Source organism: Canis lupus, chromosome 29 (genome assembly GCF_003254725.2).
Source record: "Canis lupus dingo isolate Sandy chromosome 29, ASM325472v2, whole genome shotgun sequence".
NCBI classification, from domain to species: Eukaryota; Metazoa; Chordata; class Mammalia; order Carnivora; family Canidae; genus Canis; species Canis lupus.
The window spans coordinates 8,914,217-8,940,311 of NC_064271.1; the positions used below are offsets into that span (position 1 = coordinate 8,914,217).

At 38.1% G+C, this 26,095-nt stretch overlaps 1 long non-coding RNA gene across 1 annotated transcript; it reads right to left on the reverse strand.

The window, feature by feature from the left end:
• Positions 1–8,153: 8,153 nt before the first annotated feature.
• LOC112678390 (uncharacterized) lies at positions 8,154–22,695 on the reverse strand. The gene is made up of 3 exons (XR_003147530.3): positions 22,403–22,695; positions 12,592–12,670; positions 8,154–8,483 (listed from the first exon to the last, which is right to left on the reverse strand). It is a non-coding gene; the product is annotated as an uncharacterized LOC112678390 (long non-coding RNA).
• Positions 22,696–26,095: the final 3,400 nt, after the last annotated feature.

The window sequence follows — 26,095 nt, forward strand, 5'->3', positions numbered from 1 at the left end:
GGAAGGGCATTTTTCAAATCTAAAGTACAAAGGTTTTATTGATGTATTTTAAGGGAAGGATATAAAGCTATTTAACTTGTTTTTTAAACGTTAGACTAGTCTCAGGCACTCTTATAGGATATAGACTACTTTGTGGATAAACCAGTTACTAGAATGACAGCTTAACATTACAAAACTCCTCTTGCAAAAAGAAATAATTATATATGCCCTATCTCTAGGCACCCCAGCAGCTCCTGCTCTGCTGAGGGATGACTGCTGTCGGAACAAGACCCAAGTCACCTGCAAATACCCATGGCCAAACACAATTCTCTTTTCCTTATAACTAGTAGCAAACTGGTCATTTCAAGGCAATCAATCATGCAGCAAGAAGTTTTTCACTGCTATCGTTCGATGACTTAAATGTGAACTGACTGAAATTCAGAATCTGTCCAAAGATTCAGAAGTTGTGTTATTATTAGAATTTTCTAGGCTCTTGCCCTGCATTTGAACTAAATTATAAGAACACAAAAACATTTGTTCTGGGCTAACACACACCCCCTCCCCAGGATTCCCTTTATTATGGTTTCATTCAATATTATGTTTTACTCCTATGAAAAGAGTAGGTGCAAATGTCCAACCAAATGTTTCTGTATTTTTCTTGGCAAAACTCGGTTTAGATCTTTAAACTAGGATCCTTTAAAATAGACCTATTTAAAATGTTTAAAAGTATTTTCTTCCAGGAATATAATCAGTGGATATATATGTATGCTCTCTAAAATCAAAAACAAAAACCACTTTATGTAATGTGTTTGGGTTTCTTTTTTTTGCCATATTTGCCAAAAATCATAGAACTAATTTCAGTGTCCAAATAGAAGCCTGTGCTTTCATTATCTAAAACTCCTAGAAGTTTGAGGGTTTCAAATCTTAAAACACTCAAACATCCTTTTGCTTTTTAAAAATAAGTGACCAGCCCCCAATCAGGTGATTGTCCTGTTATTTGTAGGGTCAGTTCATACCTTTCCTCCCTTCACCTATGACAAGCAGGGACCCCCGCACACAATGGTGCAAGCCTCACATCAATCCATTCTAGATCTCTCCCCAGCCTCAGAATCCATTGCATTAAACAACACTCTAAACAACTTAGGACTGGGTGTGAAATTATGTCTAACACTTACTTATCTCTCAAAACATTGGAAGTACATGAGAAATAGATAAAAGAAAGATCTGCAACCAGTGGTTTTGCTTCAGTGGTTAGTAAGACCCTTTGGTCCTTACAGCCCTTCACAGCTTGACATGTCTGTATTTTGGAGCCCTGCATATTTAACTGTAAAAGTTCACATAAATCCATCAACTTTCTTCAGCCCCTGGTGGAGCTCACATTGAATGTAATGATCTATTTGGTGACAGCAGCCATCACTATGAAAATAGACAAAGGGAAGACCAGTAGAAGAACAAGCTAAAAATCTAGCTGTGTTTTGGATTGCTCTCATGGCTGCATCACCACTAAAGTCTCTGCACGCTGCTGCTGTGTGATGCTGTGGTCAGGTAAGAAGCAATCAGGCTCAAGGCCACGGACACAAGCTGTGGCATACTAAAATAAACAGTATGGCAAGCCAGTTTTGAGCTAGAATGGTGAAATGGTTGGGTAGTTGGGTTTTCTGGTGTGGAGCAGGCTTTTTGCTTCAAGTGTGAGAATAGCCTGTGACTATTATAGATCTCTGGATGATCCCACCTCTCAGAGGAGGTGACAGCTCATGTCAGCATAGTGAAACACACTATTTATCCCTTTAGATTTGAGATAGCTACTTTCTAGACCTTTATATCTCTCAGTAGAAATAAACCAAGCCTGGAGGTTCTCAAGGTCACCTTGGTTGAACAAGACAGAATTTGAACTTCTCCTGAAAGCTGAAAGCTTGCTGGAAACATGATTTCCATTCCAGTGAAGGAGTAAAGATAAACAAACCAGTGTGATGGTGATAAAGCACAGAAAAGAATATCAAGAACTAAGAGTTGATACTTACTCAGGTGGTCACTTCAAGTAAATGGGTTTCCTATTTCTTAGTCAAATATATACGAATTGTATCATATTTAAAAATCACAAATTTCTCTGGGTTTGGCTTCATGCTACCCTTCTTTGTTGATGAAGTAAAATAGCAAAGTAGACATTTTCTATCCAAGTGCCAAAAATATTATGGTGCTAAAAAATAGATGTGATTTGACTACTTGTAAGTATGAAATCTGAAAAAAAAAAAATAAAACCACAAATGGCAAGTGTCTTGTGAAATCATATGAGTCTTCTTCTCTCAAGTCAGATGACTAACATTGGCCTGACTAACTAGAGCTCATTGTCCATTAAATGGAGTTGACAGCCATGGTGACAGGAGATTCTTTGCCCTGCATTCTCAGGTGCCTGATGCTAACAATCAGAGCAGAGATGTATAAGTCAGCATATGGGGTGCATTTGTGGTATGTAGGTGGTGTGCATACGTGTGTGTGTATGCATATGCATGTGGGGTGTGATGGTGTGTGCATGTGTGGGCTGTGTATGTGTGTGCATGTGTGCATAATGTTGGTCTAGCAAACACCACTGCTGCTGTGATGTATGTCTCTCAGAAAAGGGAAGGTAGGCACAGACCCAAAAGCAACAACAGAAAAAAGAAACTCACTGAACAGTAGCAACAGAGGTAAGTACAATTTTGGACATAGGATTATCAGTGTATAGAGAAATGAACACTTCCTAAAATATATAACTTTCTGTTGTGGGCTGAAGTATGTCATATGTTGAAACCCTAATCCCCAGTTCCCAGAATGTGATTGTATTTAGAGATAGAGCTTTTATTTTTATCCCCCTGCCACTCCCCTGCCTCCCACCAAGGTAGAGCTTTTAAAGAGGTAATTAAGGTAAAATGAAGGTATCAGGTTGGGTCCTAATCTAATGTGATCAATATCCCCATAAGAAGAAAAGATTAGGACACAGTCACACACAGAGGGGACAGCATGTAAAGACACAGCAAGAAGGCAGATACATCCAAGCCAAGGAGAGAGGTCTCACAAGAAACCAACCCTGCCACCATCTGGATTTCAGAATTCTAGTCTCCAGAACTGTAAGAAAATAAATTCCTGTTATTTAAGCCGCCCAGTCTTTGGTCCTTTTTATAGCAGCCCCAGCAAATGAATTCACTCTTCTGACTTCCTTCCAGATGCCCCATGGATCCTTCCTCTGAATACAGTAAAGACCCTTTTGGTCTTAATATCAGTCACAGACGGTGGCCTGAGTAACTTCTAGAACAAGGAAGCGGTACTAGGAGTAGGTGGAGGGAGTGTCTTTTCCTTCTATGTCTTCCATAACCCATAGTTATTCTGGATGTGGAGAAAACAGAGACCAAGTTGTTTTTACAGAAATATCTCCTCCTCATTAGGCTTTTCTAAAATGCTCTACTATCGCAAGGGAATCAGGTTGTTTTTAGCCATTCATGATTTTAACACCGGGGACACATTGATAACACACTCATTTCAAAACAAGAGTGTGTTGTCTCTGCTGTTGAAAATGAGTCCTGACTTCTATGTAACATATTAGGCGAAACAATTATTTCTATTTTAGTAACATAAAAGAGCCCGCTTGAAAGAATTATGAATCATTTACAAATAAAAGCAAGTCAAATGAAAATAACAAATGTTTTTATTTACCTAAAATCTATCCTTCCATGTGATTTCATTACTGTGCTTCATTTTCCTCTCCTAGGGAAGATGTGACTTGCACATGTAAGATATTAGGTAAACAACAGTAACCTCCTTAATAACAAAATATACCTATATAAATTCTATAAGGCTGGATTGTTTGAGAGATTTAACAGTAGTTTTAAGAAATTATGTGCCTAACAAATGAAAAGCTAATCAACTACACTAACAAAGGATGTAAATTTGCTTTTTGTTCCCAGTTGTAAACAATGACAAAAGTTCAGATTCAAACATCCATCCTATCTAATAATATTCTGTGGAAGGCAGTATTGATTGGCTAACTCAACTGATATTCAAGCCCCATTCTCCGTCACCTATTTTTGCTACAGTCCACAAACATTAAATATTTACTTTCTAGACTCCCTTGCAAGTTAGGGGAGCCAAGTCCTGCACAATGATGTGAAAGCAAATGTCTTTGGTGTCAGGAAAGCAAGTGTCTTCTACAAAAGTGGTTGAATTCTTGACAAAAGAAATAAATTGGATTAGAATCATTTATTATTTTTTTTCTTTTGCTCTCCAATATGCATGTGATGCTTGGTACCATGCAGCCTACTTGTGATTAAGAGGTAATGTGTATAAATATGAATGACTAACACAAGAAGGGTGGTCTAATATAAAAGGAAAAAAAAAGAAAGTGAGTCTTGAGAGCGTTGTCGAGAAGCTAAATCTAACACTAACAACTATTTGCTTTTAGACTTCCTTTTATATGAGAAAAATACATTCTAATCAGTTTAAAGCACTATTAGTTGGATATTCTGCTACTTTCAACTAAAATCATTCCCAATTAATTACTGTCCCCAATTGTTTACTGTCTCTATTGCCTATAAATGGATTATGCATCTTTACCTGTTGTCACATAACTGGTAATGTCTCCTCGGTGTGGAAGGCAAAACCATCCTCTTCCCACTGCTGTTAGATTAGTCCATACCATGGACTTTGGTCAAATAGCATTAGGGGTTTCTCCCAATCATCTTGTACTTTTTTCTCTGCCCTGCTCTTCCTGCCAAAGTATCTTTGAAAGGTCCCCAAAGCTCACAGAGAAAGCTGATCACACAAAGAGAATCCAATGTGCCAAATAACAGAGAATTCACATAGAAGCAAGAGACAGCACTAGAACTTTGAGATTTCCATAAACCAGTAGGACAGCTAGCCTTGTGCAGAGCCTGTTGGAGGGAAACTTGACTTTTATAAAAAATTTAACTATGCAAACTCAGTACTTAAAACTGGACTACAAGCAAGTACCTAATCAAAGACCAGGAGTTCTTGGGAATCAGTAGGGCCCTGAAGCAGAATAGGCAATATTACTAGATAAACACATGATAAGAGGAACCCAGAAACTGGAAGATGACGAGGAGGGTTGTAGAAAGATAAAGAGGAAGAGACCCAAAGCAAATTGTAAGACTTGCTCAACAAGTCTAGAGATCCTTGGGAAAGAAGAGCTGGCAACTGACATAAGACCACATTTAGTACTCTTTGTGGTAAATGTGTTGACTTCCTCATCAACGTGGGTTTAATCCCAAAGAGAGGAGAGAAGGGAGGAGTCCAGTTTATACTCTTGAATCTAGGAGATCCCAGTCTTGGTCAAACAAACAGTCTTGGAGTGTTCACCTGTGCAGGCCTGTGGCAAGGTGCTGATGACACATCAGAATGATTTTCTCAAAAAACTAAGGTCCTGGTGGAACTTAAGGTAAGGATAGACATGAGAGAGAGAATATGCTTGGGTCACTAGCAAAGCATAGCAGAATCAGGATAAAATCAGACCAAGGGGCCCACAAAACTAGTGCAATTTGAAGACTCTTTGAGGGAAGAGCATGTTAGACCTTCCTATTTCATACCTTTAGAGTGTGCTGTAGGGGAAGATTGGCCATATTGTTTATATAAGATGTTTGGATAGCATATTTGTGGGGAACAGTACCCTCCTTCACCTGTACTTGCACAGAAAAGCCCAGATTATCTTCATTCATTGGCCATGTCTGTAGCAGAGGGAAAAGAAATCTTTTTCTACCCATCTTTGGTTCTCCATCTGAAGCCCTGCCAATTAGACTCAGGCAAGGAAGATTAACAAGAGAACAACAAACAGAAGTTGATTGATGTGCATTGTGCATACACACGGGAGCACTCAGTGATGGATGACTCAAAGGAGTAGTTAAAACATGGCTTTATATAGCACATTAACAAAATAACTATAAATTGTCACAGAAAAAAATGGACAAGTGACAAGACGAAAGCAAAGGACTCAGCTTCTAGGGCTGGCAAATTATGGGAAGGCAAATATATGTGAAAAGACAGATAAGGGCCAGTTGAAGCAAGGAACGTTACATAGATTCCTTTGGTACCATCTCTGGGACGATAGGGGTCTAGAGTGGTCTACTAGTGATCAACTTCTATTCTTCATGGTAGAGAGGGGAGGGGAGACATCTTTGAAAATTTATGACCTAATTTAGACAAATAGGACAAGGGCAGAGAGCTTTTCTTTTATCCAATTATTCTCAATTGTTCTCAGGTCAAAATAATCCTTATGTCAGAGCGACATATGTTGGGATGGTGTATTCTGCTACCTCTAATATCCAAAGAGAGTGAAAATGTCTGGCAGACCATGAGCAGCCTCCTGTGGGTGAAAGGCAAAATCGACCCCCCTCCGTCCAACATGTCACCTCACATGGTAAACCCTCTGAGGATTTTCATACTGATTTACATTTTAATAATGAAATGACTTGAAATGACTTCCCACCTGCCCTCACCATGGGTGAAAGCCTCAAACCCAGTCATGGCCTACTTGCTGTCCACGTCCTCTCCCAGCTCCTTCCCCATGGATGGACACTTTGTAAAAACCAAAGCAGAGGGATCCCTGGGTGGCGCAGCGGTTTGGCGCCTGCCTTTGGCCCAGGGCGCGATCCTGGAGACCCGGGATCGAATCCCACATCGGGCTCCCGGTGCATGGAGCCTGCTTCTACCTCTGCCTGTGTCTCTGCCTCTCTCTCTCTCTCTGTGACTATCATGAATAAATAAATAAAATCTTTAAAAAAAAAAAAAAAAAAAAAAAAAAAACCAAAGCAGAGCATCACCATCCTTGTTAGCATGAAAATACAAGGAGATTGTGTTGCAGTAGAGGAACTAAAGTGGCCAGAGAAAGGTGGCTTTGTTTGTAGCCACTCTACTCTGAAGACTCACCAGGACCAGAGTCTCTGCAGTGATCACAATAGATACTTCCCTCGTGGGAGAGGATGACAGGGACAGAAATGCCCTGGAGGTAATGCTGAGGAAATTGCTGGAGACTTAGGGCCTGGGGCTTCAGGACATCTATCCAAAAAGCCTTTATAGAGTGAAAAGGCCAATCAATTGAAAGTTGTTGTCTCTCTATTGTCACAGCACAGAAATCATTCTGAACAATGTCAGTGATCAACTACTTCTCTACAAAACATAATCTTTGGTCCAGATTCTAAATCACTGTTACACTTTTTTGGGTTTTTATTGTGATAAAATACATATAATATTTACCATCTTAACTTTTCTTTTAAGTGCACAGTTCAGTGGGCTATTAGGTACATTCATGGTGTACAACCATCACAACTGTCCATCTCTAGAAGTCTCTTATCTTACAAAACTGAAACTCTGTACTCATTAAACACTAACTGCCCAACCACCCCCTCCCTCCAGCCCATGGCAACCACCATTCTACTTTCTATTTCTGTGAGTTTGACTCTTTGAGTACTTCATATAAATGGAATCATACAGTATTTGTCCTTTTATGACTGGCTTATTTCAATTAGCTTATTCCAGGTTCATCCACATTGTAGCGTGTGTCAGAATTTCCTCGCTTTTTAAGGCTAAATACTATTCCATTGTATATGTATCCTGCATTTTGCTTATTCATTTATCTGTGGATGAGACACTTGAGTTGTTTCCATTTTTGACTCTTGTAAATAATACTGCTGTGAACATGGGTGTATAGTTGTCTCTTCAAGAACCAGCTTTTTAATTCTTTGAGGAATATATCTAGTAGTGGAATTGCCAAATAATATAGTAATTTTACTTTTAATTTTTTGAGGAACTACCATATTATTTTCCATTGCAGCCACATACATTTTTATTCATATCAGCAATGCATAGAGTTCTAATTTCTCCACATCCTGATCAATACTTATTATTTTCTGTGGGGTTTTTTGGATAGTAGACGTATTTATGGGAATGGGGTAATATCTTGTTGTGGTTTTGATTTGCATTTCCATAGTGATTAGTGATATTGAGCATCTTTCATGTGTTTATTGGCCATTTGTGTACCTTCTGTGGAGAAACGTGTATGTCTTCACCCATTTTTGAAATTGGGTGGTTTCAGTTTTGGTATTGAGCTGATGAATTTTAATAAGAGATATGTAAGTGTCACGAGCACACTATGAAGGTATGCACACGAGTTGTGTCTTTATGCAATGTCACCTTTATTCAGTCATAAACCAAGGTTAACATAATTGTCAAACAGGTCCAGAATTCCAAAGTTGATGACATTTACCACATGTTCACTTGGCTTCATACATGTCACACAAAGCAGAGCAGAATACGAAGTCACACAACAAACAAGATGCAACAAGGAGAAGAAGTTAGTGAACCAAATGTGAAGTCAGTTGGTGAGCACACAGTTGAGATGAGGCCTGGTTCTGGTCGGGGTCAGCTCTCGGCACGTGCTGCTCCTGTTCAAGCAGCGAAGAATCTCTGTTATGTTCAGAAATCAATTCGGCAGAGCCTTAGGTGGCAGCTGTCTTCTTGATGAGCTAAGACATGAAAGGGTCAGCATCAGACGAGTCTGACAGTTTGCTGCAAAAAATCCTGCCTTTCTAAAGGAGTTTCATGAGTCTTGGATCTTTGCATATCTCCTCTGATTCTGCTGGTTATCAGTTCTGGGTGTCCTCAGCTTGTGCTGGTTTGGCAATATCTGGTCTTAGCTGCAACATCCTTGGCTACTCACATGCTTGACATGAATCCCTGCTTGACATGAGTGATTCCATCTTGCTCTATATGGTATGTTTCAAGTTGGTATGCTTTTATTACTTATCCTTTAATAAATATTCGCATTCCATAAGTTAACTCAAAAAACTCCTGACTATACAGTCAGCCCCCAACACAGGTAGATTCAACTATACACATTCATTTGAAGAATGCATTCTTTTATGTTTTAAAAATTTTATTTATTTATTTGAGAGAGATAACAGGAGGGAGGGGCAGAGGGAGAAGGAAAGGACGAAGCAGACTGCTCTGAGCAGGAAGCCTGACATATGTGGGGCTTGATCCCAGGACCCTGAGATCAGGACCTGAGCCAAAGGCAGACTCTTAATTGACTGAGCTACCCAGGTGCCCCTGAAGAATAATTCTCAACAGGAAGGTTCCAGATGACTTCAGGTGCAGTTAACTTCTCTAACCCTTACAAACAATATATTCCTGCATTTAAATAACATAATCAAAACAATGATAAAACAGTGATTATGAAAATGAAGAAACAGACCTTGAGTTAGTTCATTCTTGTCATCCTAAGTGACCAGTGGAGTTTGTACTTATATTTAAAATTGAAAACTGAAAGGTGTAACATTTTTATTTGGTGAGTGCAAATTTTAGTTTATGCATGAAAAATTTTACTATATTTGAATAATATGTTTAAATCTGAAATTTAGATTAATTGCTAAAGAATGAATCAAGAAAATAAAGTGTGATCCTTGTGATGGCTACCTAAACTGGACCTTTAGCAGATCTTCTGGTTTTATTATATTTTATTTAATATTATTGTTTTTATCAACATGACTGGGAAATGCAATAAAATAATATGTTTATTGTCTCTATTTCTTTTCTGGCCCATATTATTATTTGTATCATTTCAAGATCATTACTGAAAATGATTTTATCATAGAGAGAAAAGAGGTGTTAAAATTGATCCATATACTAAGTGTGCCACTTGCTTCCATATGCATTACCTGGTCCTTTACTGGATCAGGGGGCAGTGGGTGATGGTGACGTGGCCTGTACAGAGCTGTCCCTGTCACAGAAAAGAAGAGGCTAGTAGGGTTTCAGGTGTTCAAAAATCTCCCACTCCATGACCTTGGCATGATAAAAATTATTATTTTAGTAGAATGACGTTTTGAATTAGTTTAAATATTGCAAGGTGATGGGACACCTGGGTGGCTTAGTGGTTGAGTGTCTGCCTTTGGCTCAAATGATGATCCTGGGGTCCTGGGATCGAGTCCTGCATCAGGCTCCCCGCGGGGAGCCTGCTTCTCTCTTTCTCTGTCTCACATGGATAAATAAATAAAATCTTTAAAAAGATATATATGCAAGGGGACAAAGCAGATGAAAGAGGACCGAAAAGAGCTGAGACACAAATGTCTTCTGTCATCATGGTGCCTTCCCCAACGGCTCACACTGAATTTCCTTCACAAGTGAGGGCTTCTCATTTGAACTAGTTATAAAACTGCACAAAGTATGCTGAGTTCTGAGGTACTTAGTCTGGAAAGAGATCTGCAGAACCTGGCATGGCCAGTGTCTCTCAGACTATCAGATATGAAAAGAAGAATGCAAAGACAGCTGCCAAATGTTTGGAGAAAGGCATGAATCTGGCCAGACCATTCCTGGTGGAAGCTGCATGACAGTTGTTAAATGTCAAGCTCTGGCTGCCAGAGTCTACTCTCCTCATCCTTTCGCTTGGCTTTGGGGAAAGAAAAATCAGTGTGTTTCCCTAAATCCAGAGCTGCTGTAGGCCCCTATCCAAAATGGTCGCTACCCTTTCTGTTCCACAGGAACCTTTACCGCCAAGGGTCTTAAGCTCCTTTTCCTTCTAAAACAAAATATGATTCAGCATTCCTCTATGTGGGGTAGATAGAATTTGTGTGTTATTTAGGAAAAAGACCAGACACTTTCTGATGAGACCAAATTCATATCTTAATTTTATACTGAGGCGTAATGTACAACAGAGTGCACATGCTCTATAGTGAATAACCTGATGAATTTTCAAAAAGTAAACCCACTCTTGTAACCAACATCACATGAAGAGAGTACTTTATAGTTGTTCCCCCTTATCCATGGTTTTGCCTTCCACAGTTTCAGTTACTGGGGTCAGCCATGGTCTGGAAGTAGGTGATCCTTTTGATGTACTGTCAGAAAGTCAATAGCAGCCTAATATTATGTCACAATGCCCACGTCATTCACCTCACTGCATCACATCATGTGGGCATTTTATCATTTCATATCATCACAAGAAGCAGAGTGAATACAGTACCATGAGATATTTTGAGAGGGAGACAGAGACCATATTCACATAACTTTCATTACAATATGTTGTTATATTTGTTATATTTTATTATTAGTTATTAGTGTCAATATCTTACTGTCCCTAATTTATATATTAAACTTAACATGGGTGTATATGTATAAAAAAAACATAGTATTATATAGGGTTTGGTACTATCTGTGGTTTCAAACATCATCATCATTTCATTTCAAACATGAAATGCATCCCCTGCAGATGAGGAAGGCAACAGTGCTAGCATCTTGCAAAGTCCCCTGTAATCGTTACTCCCCAGAGAGGTAGCCATGGCCTCTCTTTTATCATCAAAGATAAATTTTTCCTGCATCAAACTTTATGGTATTTTCTCATGTATATTCTCATATGTCTGGTTCCTTAAACGTAACATTTTGTACATAAAAATAATTTTGGGGAATCCCTGGGTGGCTCAGCAGTTGAGCGCCTACCTTTGGCCCAGGGCATGATCCTGGAGTCAGAGGATCGAGTCCTGCGTCGGGCTCCCGGCATGGAGCCTGCTTCTCCCTCTGCCTGTGTCTCTGCTTCTCTCTCTCTCTATGTCTATCATGAATAAATAAATCTTTAAAAAATAATAATAAATAAAAATTATAATAATAATAATAATTTTGCTCTATGAATTCATTTATTCTCCTTACCATATATCATTCCATTGTAGGAATATAGCACCATTAATTTATCCATTCCACTGATGGGCATTTAGGATGTTTCGGTCTGAGGTTATATGGTGCTGCTCTGGACATTTTATACATGTTTTTTGGTTCAAAAATATACATATTTATCTAAACTATAGGTATCTATCTAAAAGTGAAATTGTTAGACAAAAGATATGCTATGTTCATCTTTTGTAGACTTACCATACAGTTTCCCAAACTTGTTTTATCTACTTACACTCCCATCAGTGGTATAGCTGTATGGTTGGTGCTCGTTGGAAGTGAACAATAGTTTACATTTCCCCGATGACTAATAAAGTTGGAGTTCTCTTCCTATGCTCATTGATATTTTGGAAATCCTTTTTTAGTTAAATACCTGTTTGAGTCTTTTGTTCACTTTTCTGTTGGGTTCTCTGCCTTTTTCTTACTGGTTTTTATAGTAAGAAACAAAGATATAAATGAATCTTATCAGGTACATGTATTACAAATATCTTCTCATCTTCCATGGCTTGTCTTTTCACACTCTTAGTTATAGTTTTAATAAACAGAAGTTCTTAATTTCAGTGTAAACCAACTTAGCAATTTTTCTTTAGAGTTGGTCTTTTCTGTGTCCAGTCTATTAAATTTTTGACTTCTCTAAGAATCCAACCTACTATTGATACCCTATCCAAAATTAGATTCCTGTGGCTAAGTATCTTATATGGAAGCGATTGCTCCCTGTTGTGATCTCAAAAATATTTAACACCATGGACAATGGCACTCAATTCCATGAATTTGACTATCTTGCTTTGTAAAGTACACAAAAATCTGTCAGCACTGATACAGTGATACACAATCTGCCATACTAAAAAGCCAATTGAATTTTTGTTGCATTTGTGGCAGAGACAGCATGTGGGATTAGGAATCAGAAAAATTTATACCAACCTGCATTTCTATCATTCGCTTTTCATTAGTTGTTGAGAAGACCACACTACTTAAACTTCCTGGGCATCTGTTTCTGCATCTGTAAAAGGGGGATGGTAATGATTATTTTAGAGTCTGGGGGAGGCTTACATGAGATAATTTGTTTGAAAATAAGTTGCATGATCTAAAAACATACATGCATACAATAAAAATTGTCCATGTCTTAACTGCAGTGACCAGGGATTTGAACATAAACTAATTAGATTGATAATAGCAACTGATATTTATTGAACTAACAATGTAGGAGGCACTGTTGTAGACATTTTCCATGCCTTAACTCATTCATTTCCCTCATAACCCACAGGGTCAGTTCTGTTAATAAACTCATTTCCAGATGAGGCAACAGAGGAGCAGAAACACTCAGTGATTCATCAAAGGTCAAGCAGTGAGAAAGAGCAACAGAATGTTAGCCAAACAAATGGCTGCAAAGTTTACATACTTATGGGAATTATGTGATGCCATGGTCTTGGACTTGATTCATGGAGGGGCCTCCCAACCTGACAGTGAATACAGTCAAAGAAATGAGGAATTTTTGTCAAAAGCCACTGTTAGACCACTCAAGTGAAGGATGGGGTTTCTATTAGACCTCATAAAGGATGTTTTAGAGTAGGAAGGGAATTAATATAAATTGGATGGTTGCACAAAGATACTGTCAGGTACTTTACAAAGACCTGAGGCAGACATTGTTATTCCTATTTTACAGATAAGAAACAAAGACTTACATAGATTCAATGATTTGCTCAGATTCACAGAGCTAGGGATAGCATCAAAATTCAAACTCATATATAAGCAGCTCTTTCCCCTAAACCAAATTTGTCAGGACATTTAAAAACTCCCAGTTAGGGGGTGGTAGGACTTATCAGTATCTTGGAGGTCAGAAAAATAAGTTAATAAGCTGGTGCTACCACCACAATCCAATATTATGCAACGTTAATAGCGCTTAATATTATCTCTAACAACTAGAATTTTTTCTTACATACATAATTGGAAATAGTTGGAAAGGGCAAGAAAAGGCATGGGATCCTCCCTATGAAGCAACAGCAATGACTAAACTGAGCAAGGATCATAACAATAAGGAAAGTTTTCTATACTAACAAGCGACCATTCACTCATGATTTCAACCAAATCAGTGAAAACCAACAATTGCCTCTGATTGTTCAATCTGCTTCTGTCCAGGCTGCCTCAGAGGGATCTTAGATTAGATATGAGACAAGTTAATACCCTTTATGAATGGTCCTTCTGTGGTAGCAACCATCTGAACAGATACCTAGTAATGAAGTTCTGGAAAAATTTCAAGTGGCAACAATTGCCTTGAAAAAAGTAACATTGAAGAAAAATCTCTAATCTATAAACATTTTCTCTAGAATTATAAAACCTATCAGGAAAATTAGCAACAATGGCAGTGAATTGTCCTTTGATTTTATAGGATAAAATAATTGGAAAAGCAAATTTATTTTCTAGACTTTATATGTACCCACACATATGAGAATTCAAAAGCATATATCTAAAATCAGCCAAAAGTATGTTTGTATGTCCACAGATCAGGAGGATGGGTCTGGTATTTTCTCCCCTTTAACAGGGAAAGAATGCTTACATGTGAAATTTTTAAGATTTATATTGAAGACAATATATATATAAAGTACAGAATTATATAACATTAAGCTAACAATCATCTTAATGCCTTTAAAATAAAGCCTATATTAATCAACAAAATAGTTTTTATTAAAATACATAATGAGCCTAATTATGTCACTTGTAGGTTAAAGGTCAAGCTAAAAAGAAAACCATTTCACAAAGTTCTAGTAGAATTCATATCTTCATTCCTTAGGGAAAGCAAAAGAAATAAAAAATCAGTTCTTGGCTATCCGGATGTTATATTCTTTCTTTCTACAGCAAAAGAAGGAGAGAATTTGTGGGAAAGATTATTAGTCCTCAAATGCACAAATCTGAAACAAACTAAACCAGTGACTAGGCTTCTCTCTGACCAGGCTTCTGTGGATGTTCTAGGTGTAAGGATTAGGCTATGTTGGCCTCAAGTCTTTGATTCTTGTAGCCATTCTCTGCTCGCCAGCCACCATCACGCCTGGAGCTTCCTCCATCCTCCTTCATCTTCAATTCAGGGATATCACAGGAGAAGGAGCAAGCAGTAAGCTGGTTCTTGTACTTTCTTAGTTCCTGTCTCATGGCCACCCTGGAGTAATACTGTGATTTATCATCTACACTGTCAGCTGCATAGGAGAGATGATGGAAGTTCCCTATGGCTCAGACATCAGCCACCGAAACTTAAATATGTACTTCTTAAAATGGCACCAGTTAAACGAAACGAAATTACATTCCAGAAGTTACCTTCTATCGATGCAATTCACAGAGACATAAGCAAAAGAAAGATTTGAATTGAGTCAGATAATTTTTGGAAGTCCTTGGTGGTGGGGAAAGGAGAAATCGGAGAAAACCTTTTGGTGCAAAGGCTCTAATACCAACACCTGTGGAGGTACCGGTTGAGGGGAACATGAGCAAACACTGGGTTAGGGAAGTGTTTTGCTGGGATAGATTGGGGGAAAGTGAGGAAATCTAGGCCAGTGTTTTGATATACTAGAATAATGTAATTGGAAAATAAGAAGAGAATAAATACAAAGTCAATAAATACATTAGGCTGCGTCTATGGTTAAGAGATTTGGTCCATTTTCTCTTTATTGATTTTCAAAGTCAGACCATTTCCCCTTAATGGATTTTGTTTTTTTCTGCTGACACGGTGATGTTTATTAGATTCTTTCTTTATTTTTTACTTTGTTACAACTCTTCAATAATAATATTAACCTCTATTACATGCGGAAACACCCTTAGCAAGCACTACTCACTTTTTCCCTGCTCCCCACCCCTGATCCATAAGGATTATGTGGAAAGGGTGATGTTGGGGTAATACAGTCCTATATTTCATTTCCTTTTCCCTCTTGTCTTAAAGTTGTCTTAAAGTATAGTTCTTTATATTATACTTTACATTACATATAGTAAGGCACACATGGGCCTCCTTCTTTGTGGTACACAAAGAAAGCTCACATATACTTTCTATTCATTCCTTCAGTAAACAATTACGAGGACCACATTCTGCTCTAGCACTCTCCTGGTACTAACCGGGTAGACCAATCCCATTAGGTCCAGGCACTGTTATCTTCATACTTTTCGGTAGTAAAACTATACTCCAGATCTGTGACTGGATGAGGAGAGCAAAAATGAGAAAAGCATGGGTAGAAGAGATCCACTCAGGACAGTTTCTAATCAAGGGACTCTGAGTTCACAGTTTAATCTCTGTGAGCCTCAGTTTTCTCATCTACAGCACAGAGACAATGATATTTATGAATATGCCTATGAAGTCATAGGCAATTCTGAAGATGAAATCAGACACTGAGCAAAATGCCTCCTGCAGTTGGCGGGTATAGTACACACTCCGTAAGGGACCATCATACTAGTTGCAGAGAGCCAAGCATGCTCATGGCAAGGAATAAGAGAGGATCCCACAAACAATCTTTGCTCTGCCCCTGGGGAGACAAGTGGTTAAGATTCTGCCTCAGAGTCTCCATAGCTATTAAATGACATAATCATATTCTCTCCCTGAGAGGAGTATCAATAAAATTAAATGAAAAACAGCACATTTCCTTGGGAATCATATGCTCCGGGAGAGGTAATACTGCATTTGTGCAGCAAACTTCTGTTGCCAGGCACCATGCTCTGCCCTGGGTTTACAGGTCTCGGGAGCGCAGAGACCTTGGCTCATGGCACTGCTATGTACAGCAACAGCAGGAAAGGGAGAACGAACACTGAGGTCTTCAGAATCAAAGTCACGTTTTCTCTTCTTTAAACATCACTATTGTTTTGTGCCCTAGGAGGAAGAGAATGACTCAAAACTGAAAGAGAGGAGGGCACCTGGGGGGCTCAGGGGTTGAGCATCAGCCTTCGGCTCAGGACGTGATCAAGTCCCACATCGGGTTCCCCGCAGGGAGCCTGCTTCTCCATCTGCCTCTGTCTCTGCCTCTCTCTGTGTCTCTCATGAATAAATACATAAATAATCTTTTTTAAAAATTGAAAGAGAGAGAGAGAGAGAAAGAAAAAAAGGAAGGAAGGAAGGAAGGCAGGAAGGCAGGAAGGGAGGGATTTAGAGAAAAATACCTATATACAGCTCCAGAGAAAAATAACTAAAAGGAAATACACCCAAATGCCAGTAAGATTGGTAGAATTGCTGCTGATTTAATTTCCTTTTGAAATTTTTGTCGATTTTTCAAATCTTCACCAAAGAACATGTATTACTTTTATCATCTGAAAAAAAAAAAGAAAAGCAAAGAAAGAAACATAAGAAAATAGAGATACTTTCCAAAACTGAATTGCGTTGCAATCATCCACCACAGCACACATGGAATAATCTGACCTCCCATCATCCTTTCTACAATATCACTTGGGGTAGGTCACAGTCTCATCAACTGGCTGACAGAAGTCTGCAGTCTCTTAACTGGTATGCAAGCTTGAAGGAGAAAGCAGATGGGCATTTTAAAGATCTAAAGATACTCTCTCCACAAGAGTCAGGGGAAAAGTGAGGCAGGGAGTTAAAATATTTTGAAGTCGTTTGGGGGAAAAAATGGCAAGTCCACTTGGAAATTTTCTATCATTTCTGGTAGCAAAACTAGAAACAAGAAAATAAATGATTCGGATTGAGTTATGGGGTAATAGCCTTGGACAATCATTTTTAAAGTTTCTGCTGTAGATGTTTGCTGTGACGTCTTTAACTTCTACATGTAAATTAAGGAAGTAACAGTTTGTGTAAATGGGGAAATGCAGCCTGCTTGCTGTCTGTTTTTCCAGTCGAAGACAAGCGGTATCTGAATGCCCGTGGCAGTGAGGGAATGTGCCAGCCACTCATCCGCGACCAGGAAGAGAGGACACATCAATCTCACCGAACATTTCATTTCCATGCTATGAAACAGTGTGCAATGCCACGGCCATATTTAATGGCCCAGACAAAGTACAAAAGGAAACCTGTCATCCTGTTAAAACTATCAAGCACTGAAGAATGAAGCTGGGACCAGAACAGTGTGGAATGTGCTTTTAATACACTTCTGATTTCCCCAAACAAGCAGAAGTTGATTCACATGAGCTTCTCCTAGCTTACAAGCACAACCTTCTGCAGTATTATTTCAGAAATCGCCCTGAAATTGTTTCCTCTACTTTTTTTGAAAGCAAAACAGTGTCTAAAACTATCCCAAGCTTTTCATTCTATAGCACAGGAAATATTTTTATCTTAAAGAGATCAATCACGTCCATTTTAAGTATTAAAATGGGTTTATTTGGCTGATCTTTTTTTACAACATAATCTGCATATTATTAAGAGCATGTAATTCTAATGTCCATTGGCTTTGTAGCCTTTACGTACACAGTAATAAGACCTTGTGATCAGTTTTTATCAACTGAGATAGTCTGTCTCCATTTATTTCTTCATAAGAGCCTGGATACCTCATGGTGCTTCCAACCCAGGCAGGCAGCATCATCTTCTTTTTCTTCTACAGGGTCTCGTACAAAGCTATGGGAAGTAGTTCCTTCCCAATCCTATGGAACTGCTGGTGAGTCTTACGACATGTCTCTTGGATACTTCTATGAACTCCCAGCCTTTACTTAATGCCCACAATAATACCACATTTGTCATGAAAATTCATTTCCAACATCCACTGTTATTGTGTGTCAACAAAATCTGCAGAAATCCAAGGAGAATAGTTGCTACAATATCCCATCCATATCCCACCCCTCTCAGCTAAAACCCCTCCCTGCTTCATCAATTACAGTAGTTCCCATGGATGTCTCAATAGATTCAAGTAGATATGGTTTGGGGAAGGAGGAGATGTGGGATGGGAGGAGGAGGGGGATGTTTATATAGATGGTATCTTTGTCTCAGCTCAGCCAGACTAAAAGCCCCAGAAGTAAGATTAACGTATATTATTTTTTACCTACACTCCAGGGTGAAAGATTTCACTGTTAGGCTCATTCATCACACATGACACTTGCCCTCTAGCTGAAAAGACATATTGTGGAGTTTGGAGATGTTGACCAAAAAGTAGGAAATTTGGATTACAGTCCTTATCCTGCCCCTTTCTAGCCTTGAGTCCATGGACACACATGAAGGGACACACTTTGTCTTGCCCCGAGCTCTGTTCTCACAGCTGAACAACTGTTCAACCAACGTTCTTAGCTCAAATTCCTTTGAGCTCTCCCCTTGCATTGTCCATATAGTTGAAATGATAACAGCTATCTCATGTGCCAAATGGAGCTGTTAAATTAAGATATATTACATGTGAACATGTGCAGTGTCTCCCTTCTCCTTATGAGTCAAAACACAATCCTAACAAAGTCTGATAAGCCACGGATACTACTGTTATTCCCCATCCAGAAAAAGAAGCAGGGCCCAGCTTTTCAAATCCTTCCTGGAAGGTACTCAGACATCTCCTTCAGGGGCCTCTTCACCATCAGAACGTGTGAGCACTTCCTCCTCACAAACTCCTTTTATTCAAGCACTGGCACTCAAGAATTTTTTTGATGCGTTTATTATTTTGTCTTAGCTCAAGCATCTTCTACTATTTTCACCATAAAATGCTAGTGCCATAGGAACCAAAAAGGCCATGCATGCCCAATAATGCAACTGCAAGACAGCAGACCATCTATTCACCTGGATTCTCCAGCGGCTGCAGAGTCAGAGTTCCTGCCAATACTCACTGGACATGTATCAAAAGCAAGAAACAAACTTTCGTTGTGTCAGCCACAAGAATTTCAGGATTAATTTGGGGTCTCAGCATAACCTAGTCTATCCTGACAAATTCTGGCTAAGGATAAAAACCCATTTTTGTTGGGATTTTAAGATAATTTTTAACTATGGCATGGGTTAAGAACATGTTGCCAACCACAGTAAAAGCCTCCCACACAAGGTGTCAGAAGACCAGACTCCAGCCCCACCTGGACCGCTACCCTGTCATGTGGCTTGGTTATCTCTGTATTGTACAGGCTTCATTCTCTCTCTCTCTTGGTTTTTTTTTTTTTTTTTTTTTTTTTTTTAACAAATGAAGGGAGATGGCTCAATTAGCTTTAAAGGTCTAGCAGTCTATAAACAAACTTCTGGTTGTTTGTTTAGGAACCTACCTGCAAAAAAAAAAAAAAAAAAAAGGAACCTACCCGCTATCTGTAATCGTCTATAACTATGCTTGCTTCAAAAAGTTAAAAAAAAAAATACTGACAGTTGTTTGGAACGTGATCTATTTGTAAATGTAGGATTATGGTAAAGTCTGCATCTCATTTACTGTCAGGTTACTTATAAATCCTATATAGAAGCAATTCTACCTTAATATTAAAACATAAATAAAAGAAGCCGTTCTACCCTATGAAGCAAGTGGCATATGTGTGTGTATGTGAGTGTGTGTGTCAGTTAGGCAATGAACACTTCTACAATTTACACAACTTGAGTGCACAAAAATTGAACTCAACAGAATCCAAGCTTAGGTGCCTTATCAGTGAAAAAACTAACAAAATGATCGTTGTATTCAGAATAATAAAAGAGAAGGTGCTCTAGAAAGAGAGACAAATGAAAAATTATAAAACTAAGCTCTTGTCAGAGAAAACTGAGCCAAGACTTTAGGAAATGTCCCATATGATGAGGAGGTAATACTTTTCAATCTGCAAGGTCCAGTTCTGGCTTTGGGTTCTTTGCCATGTAACTTTCAGAGGGCTTTAGAAAAATTGAATTACCATAAGAGATCATGCACAAATGTTTCTGGAAGGGGCGTGGGAGACCCAGGGCTCTTTGTTTTGATATGAATTAAGTTTTCATCTCTGGTTCTGGACCTGCACTATTGGCTGCTGCTCCGGTTTTTTCCTCTAACATCTGCCTTGGCTGTGGTGCTAAGCTTCAACTGCATCAATTAACATCTCATGCTTTGCCCAATCCATGTCCTGCTTGTCACCTAACATTTTACTTGAGTCATTTTCAAATTCTCTCTTCTGAACAAACCTATACTTATCCCATGATTGGGCACTGACATAATCAAGTCATGTTTGTGCATCCATTCCTACTGCTTAGAACCGTGTTTAGGAAAATGAGTACCTTTTACTTTTGAAGAGTGGATCAAGAATGCAAATTTGTGCAGGTTAATTTTGTCTTCAATCCTGATCGCTGCTCCTTGGTTGAGTTACCTGATTTATAATTTATATATATATATATATACACACATATGTATCTATTACTACATACAGAAAGTAAAATCAAACGTGTGTCAGAGTTAAAACTAATAATAAAAACATATTACCTCCTTCGAGTTTATGGTATCTATAAATACACATATATATTTACCTTCTGATAGTAATTTGTATTTTATAAGAATGTATGTAAAACAAAGAAAGTAAGTATAAATGGAATAATATTTTGAAAATCGTTTATGAGTTTTCCTTTCTACCCTCCATGAGTTTGTGCATTGGCTAGCACAAAGCAACCACATGGCTGAGCAGAGATTAGGATTTATGACAGTGGTTAAGGAGAAAGAATGAGGCAATAGCCCGCATCTGATGTTCATACAATTTCACAACAGGACAAGAGACTTCAGGGCATTGCTGAGGGGAAAGGCTTTCCAATCTCTTTTTCTCCTCCCTTATCCTACCTGCCGCAAAGCTACAAGACCCAGGCTCTATGTGTTCTTCTTCAGTTTTAAGAGTTTTTCTTTCTATGCAAGGGGTAAAGGCCATGAACTTGACCCTCTAAGATAAAAAGAAGACATGAGTTAGAGGAAATGCAAGAAAAGCCTGATCCTTTCTGGTCTCAAGATGTGTAAGAAGAGCAAAGAGAGAGAGAGGAATGAGTCAGCAAGAGGCCTGGAGCAGGTGAGGTAACGGTTAGACACAGAATTACCAATGACACAGACTTCAACCCTGGGGGCCAGCAGGACTCCAGCACCCAGATTCACACTCCACAGAAGCCAGAGGCCACCAGGTTCCAGAGGACCCCAATGTCTCCTCTCTGCTTTATGGTCGGTTTTGCTTTAGATGCATCTTGAAAAGGAGCCAGAAGAGGGATGAAAGACTGAAAAATCAGAGACACAGCATATTTACAGAGGTGACTATCAAATTAGTATCTCATTATTCGTATTCATGGACTGAAATGTTACTTTTTCCCACTGACCACTGTGGGAACTCATAAAGGAAACAAGATCACTTTGAATAAAACGAGTTACATTATCTTTACTAGTCTAAGCTGTCATGTGAGTTAAAACTTTCAACGCACCTCGCAAATTAAAAGGAAGTTACCCTAAAGTAGATTTGAAAGCAAAGAGTCTATTTGACTCAAAGTTGAAGACGTGCTATGCTATAAAAGCAATATAAAAAAATCATTGTCTGTTATTGTAATTATTCTTTTGCTCCCATCCAACTAGGGGTATTAAATGCAATTGTCTACATTTAAAAAATATTTTTACGCAGCATGGATTCTGTTAATATCAATAAGTATTAGATGCCTTTTCTTTTTTTTTTTTTTTTTTATGATAGTCACGCAGAGAGAGAGAGAGAGAGAGAGAGAGAGAGAGGCAGAGACACAGGCAGAGGGAGAAGCAGGCTCCATGCACCGGGAGCCCGACGTGGGATTCGATCCCGGGTCTCCAGGATCACGCCCTGGGCCAAAGGCAGGCGCCAAACCGCTGCGCCACCCAGGGATCCCGATTTCTGTCATCTTAGATGCCTTTTCTGCACGAGATTTACTCACCTCATCCCACTGCACTGAGGTGTGGCCACATGATTTCCTTTGCCAATTAAAGGTGAGAAGTAACTCCTCTCACTTCCATGCAGATCCTTAAGAGCCATATTACAGTTCACCATGATTTCTTTCTCTCAACACTGGGTTGTGGAAGCACATGCCAAGGTGGAGCCTCCATCAGCCTGAGCTCTTAAGCAGCTACAATGAGCAAAGCCCCCAGCTGACCCAAAGAAATAGGTAGCATGTGCAAAAGATAAACCTTTTTTAAAGGCACTGAATTGTTCAAGCTGCATGTTATCACAATAAAAGCTAGCCTACCCTCACTAATACACATTAAGAAGCACGGAATGTTAGAATGTCTAATGTTTATGTTTCTGCTTTTGGTGAATTTAAAGAAATATCACAGGATGGTAATTTAAAAGGTGTCTGTTTTATTCAAATGATTTTAAGATCTTGCCAAGACATGCCCATATTAAGAAGATAAATCAGTTAAAGAAAACTACTATGAATACAAAAGTGTTCATGAATAATATCAATGTTCTATGCAAAGTGGCTTTCAAAGAAATTCTGTGTTAAGGGAATAAATACCATTAAAGCAATTGAGCAGAAAATATCTCTCATCAAAAAATTAATCAAGGTCATGAACTTGTTCGGAGATTCAGTGAAATGAGGATGGGAAGAAAAGGGCACACTGCCTTGAGAAGCAAAAATCTTTGTAATGGATATCATCTTTCTTTTCAATCATTTTTATCAAGATTCTTGCCTTTTTATCATGGAAATCTGTGAACATATATGAAGTAGGTGGTGTGAGCCCCAGTGTACCCACCATCCAGCCTCAACATGGTCAACTCATGCCTAGCCTTCTTTATACACATTCATTTCAATCTACCCCAAATTATTTTAAGCAAATCCCAGACATCATTTTATATATATAAAATATAAAATATATTTATAAAATATATAAAAATCATTATATATCTATATTTCATATATCTTCCTATATATAGATTACATATATATATGACTCCATATTAGATATAGTTATTTTTTGTATATGCCCATAAATGACATCATTTAAACATAGGTAAAATTGACAACTGTAGTTTCCTAATATTATCAAAAGCCAATCAGCTTTCTAATTTCCTTGAGTTTCCTTATTTTTATTAGCTATTTGTTTGCATTGGTCTTAATTCAAGGTCTATACAATGATTACAAATGATCCATATAGCTCGTCTCTCTTCCATATAGGTTCTTCCTCAATTTTTTTTCTCTCCTTGCTATTGTATTATTATTGTTGAAAAGACAGAATGGTGAGTGCTAGAGATTTCTCATTACCTAGATTTTACTGATTCTAACATGCAGTGTAATTGAATATGTTCCTCTGACTCTGTATCTATCATATATCGATGTTTAGATCAACAGTTAGATTAGGCTTGGTCACTTGATGGGCTTTAATCCATAAACTATTGTGCTTATGGATTCTCAAGTTGTCCGTTCTTTGGTCTGTGACAATCTTTCCAAGTTGGGTCCTAAATCTTTGTGCCATGGCCCTAGTAATCTTGGATGCCTTCCTTGTTCTAACAAGATGCTCAAGGGCCATCATTCATTTACTGTCCTGGACCTGGGCTCAGCCGTTTTCTAAGAAGCCTTCATTTCTTTAGGACAAATTGCCACCTGGGGGTTCTCATTGTAGCAGAGTTGTACATTTTCTTCTAAACTTTTTTTTAATGGAAGAAGCTAGAAAAATATATTTTAAGATAGGAAATGTCATAAATTTATACTAAAATTTTAAATTCAAAATCAGCTCTACAAAGTTGTCTACATAATCTCATCCATCTTATATCTCTTCACACTCTGAAAATTCCAGTTCTTAATGTCAAAAAGCAAATTAGCTCATCTGCTCCATCACATGCTATACATACATGGTCTCAGAATAACAAACTAACATCACCATCATTTAAGATTTGGGGAGGGAGCAATATTCCATCCTTAGGGTATATATTCCGCTAAGTACGTACAGCTAAATTACTGTGCTGTAAAGGACTTGGAATTATTACTAAGTAGTGATGATGTCAACCTAATACACAGTTAAGTTCATTTGTTTCATTTTACTTCTGGCTTCTAAGGACTGCTTTTTATTTTTATTTTTTTTTTAATTTTTATTTATTTATGATAGTCACACAGAGAGAGAGAGAGGCAGAGACACAGGCAGAGGGAGAAGCAGGCTCCATGCACTGGGAGCCCGACGTGGGATTCGATCCCGGGTCTCCAGGATCGCGCCCTGGGCCAAAGGCAGGCGCCAAACCGCTGCGCCACCCAGGGATCCCTAAGGACTGCTTTTTAAAATTTAATTTTCTTTTCTAATTATATGAAATAGCTACATTGTTTTAAAATGATAAAAGCAAATCTACAAAATAAGACATATGCTAAGAAATTTAGCTCCTAACCATGTCCCTTCCACTCCATTTTCTCCCTCCTACTTTGGTTAACTTTTAGAATTTCAATTTATGATTTATTCCTATATATTTTATAAAAATTAATATTCCTATATATATTTTATATATATAGGAATATATATAAGAATTTAATATAAAAATATGTGTGAATATATATTCCCTTGCTAGATTGTAATATACACAAGTTTCTTCATCTTGCTATTTCTCATAAAAAATATATTTTAGAGCTTGATCTAAAGTAGTATATAGAGACATTCCTCATTTTGTTTAAAAAAATACATAATATTCTATGACTTGAATATGCCATATCTTATTCAATCAGATCCTCATTAGGTCCAAACAAAAAAGAAAAAAGGTCATATATTTTTACCAGAGATTGCCAAACTCTCTTCCATAGATATTGTACAGTTTTACAGTCCTATCAACACAGTATGAGTTTGCCTGTGTCTCCACCATCTACTGACAGATTATTTTAATCTTTCTGAGTTTTGCAATCTGATAAGTGAGAAACTCTATTCCATAGCTGTTTTAATTTGCATTTTTCCCATTATAAACAATGCTTTTTATACAGCTGAGAATCTTTCAAATCTTGTTTCCTCTAAATGGAGTGTCCATCTCTGTAGCCCATTTTTTTCATTATAGTTGCTGGCATTTTTTTCTCTATTTTGAAAAGCTTTTCTGTGTTAAGAATAGTAATATTTTGTGAGGGGTGCCTGGGTGGCTTAGTTAAGTGTCTGTCTTTGGCTCAGGTCATGATCTCAGGGTCTGGGATCTAGCCCTTCATCAAGCCCCACACTCAGCATGGAGTCAGCTTGAGATTCTTTCTCTCTCTCTCTACCCATCCTGTTCGTGCTCTCTCTTTCACTCACTTTCTCTCTCTGGAATAAATAAATAAAATATTTTTTAAAATTTTACTTAATATTTTGTTAATATGTTGCACATACTTTTGCAGTGTGTTCCCTTTCTTTCTTACTTGGCTCATGTTTTTATTGCTGTTCAATTTCGTTTTGACAAGGTGATGACTGTCACACAATAATGATCTTTTAATATAATCAAATGTATCAATCTTTTCCCTTCTTGTTTCTGAGTTTTGAGTCATATTTAAGATTAAGTTTTCCTCACTACCAAGTTACAGATAAATTCACCTATATATTTGCCTAGTACTTGCTTGATGACGTATTTTTATATGTAAGTCTCTGATACAGTATAATTACTCTTGAGTTTAATATAAGGAATAGATCTTTTT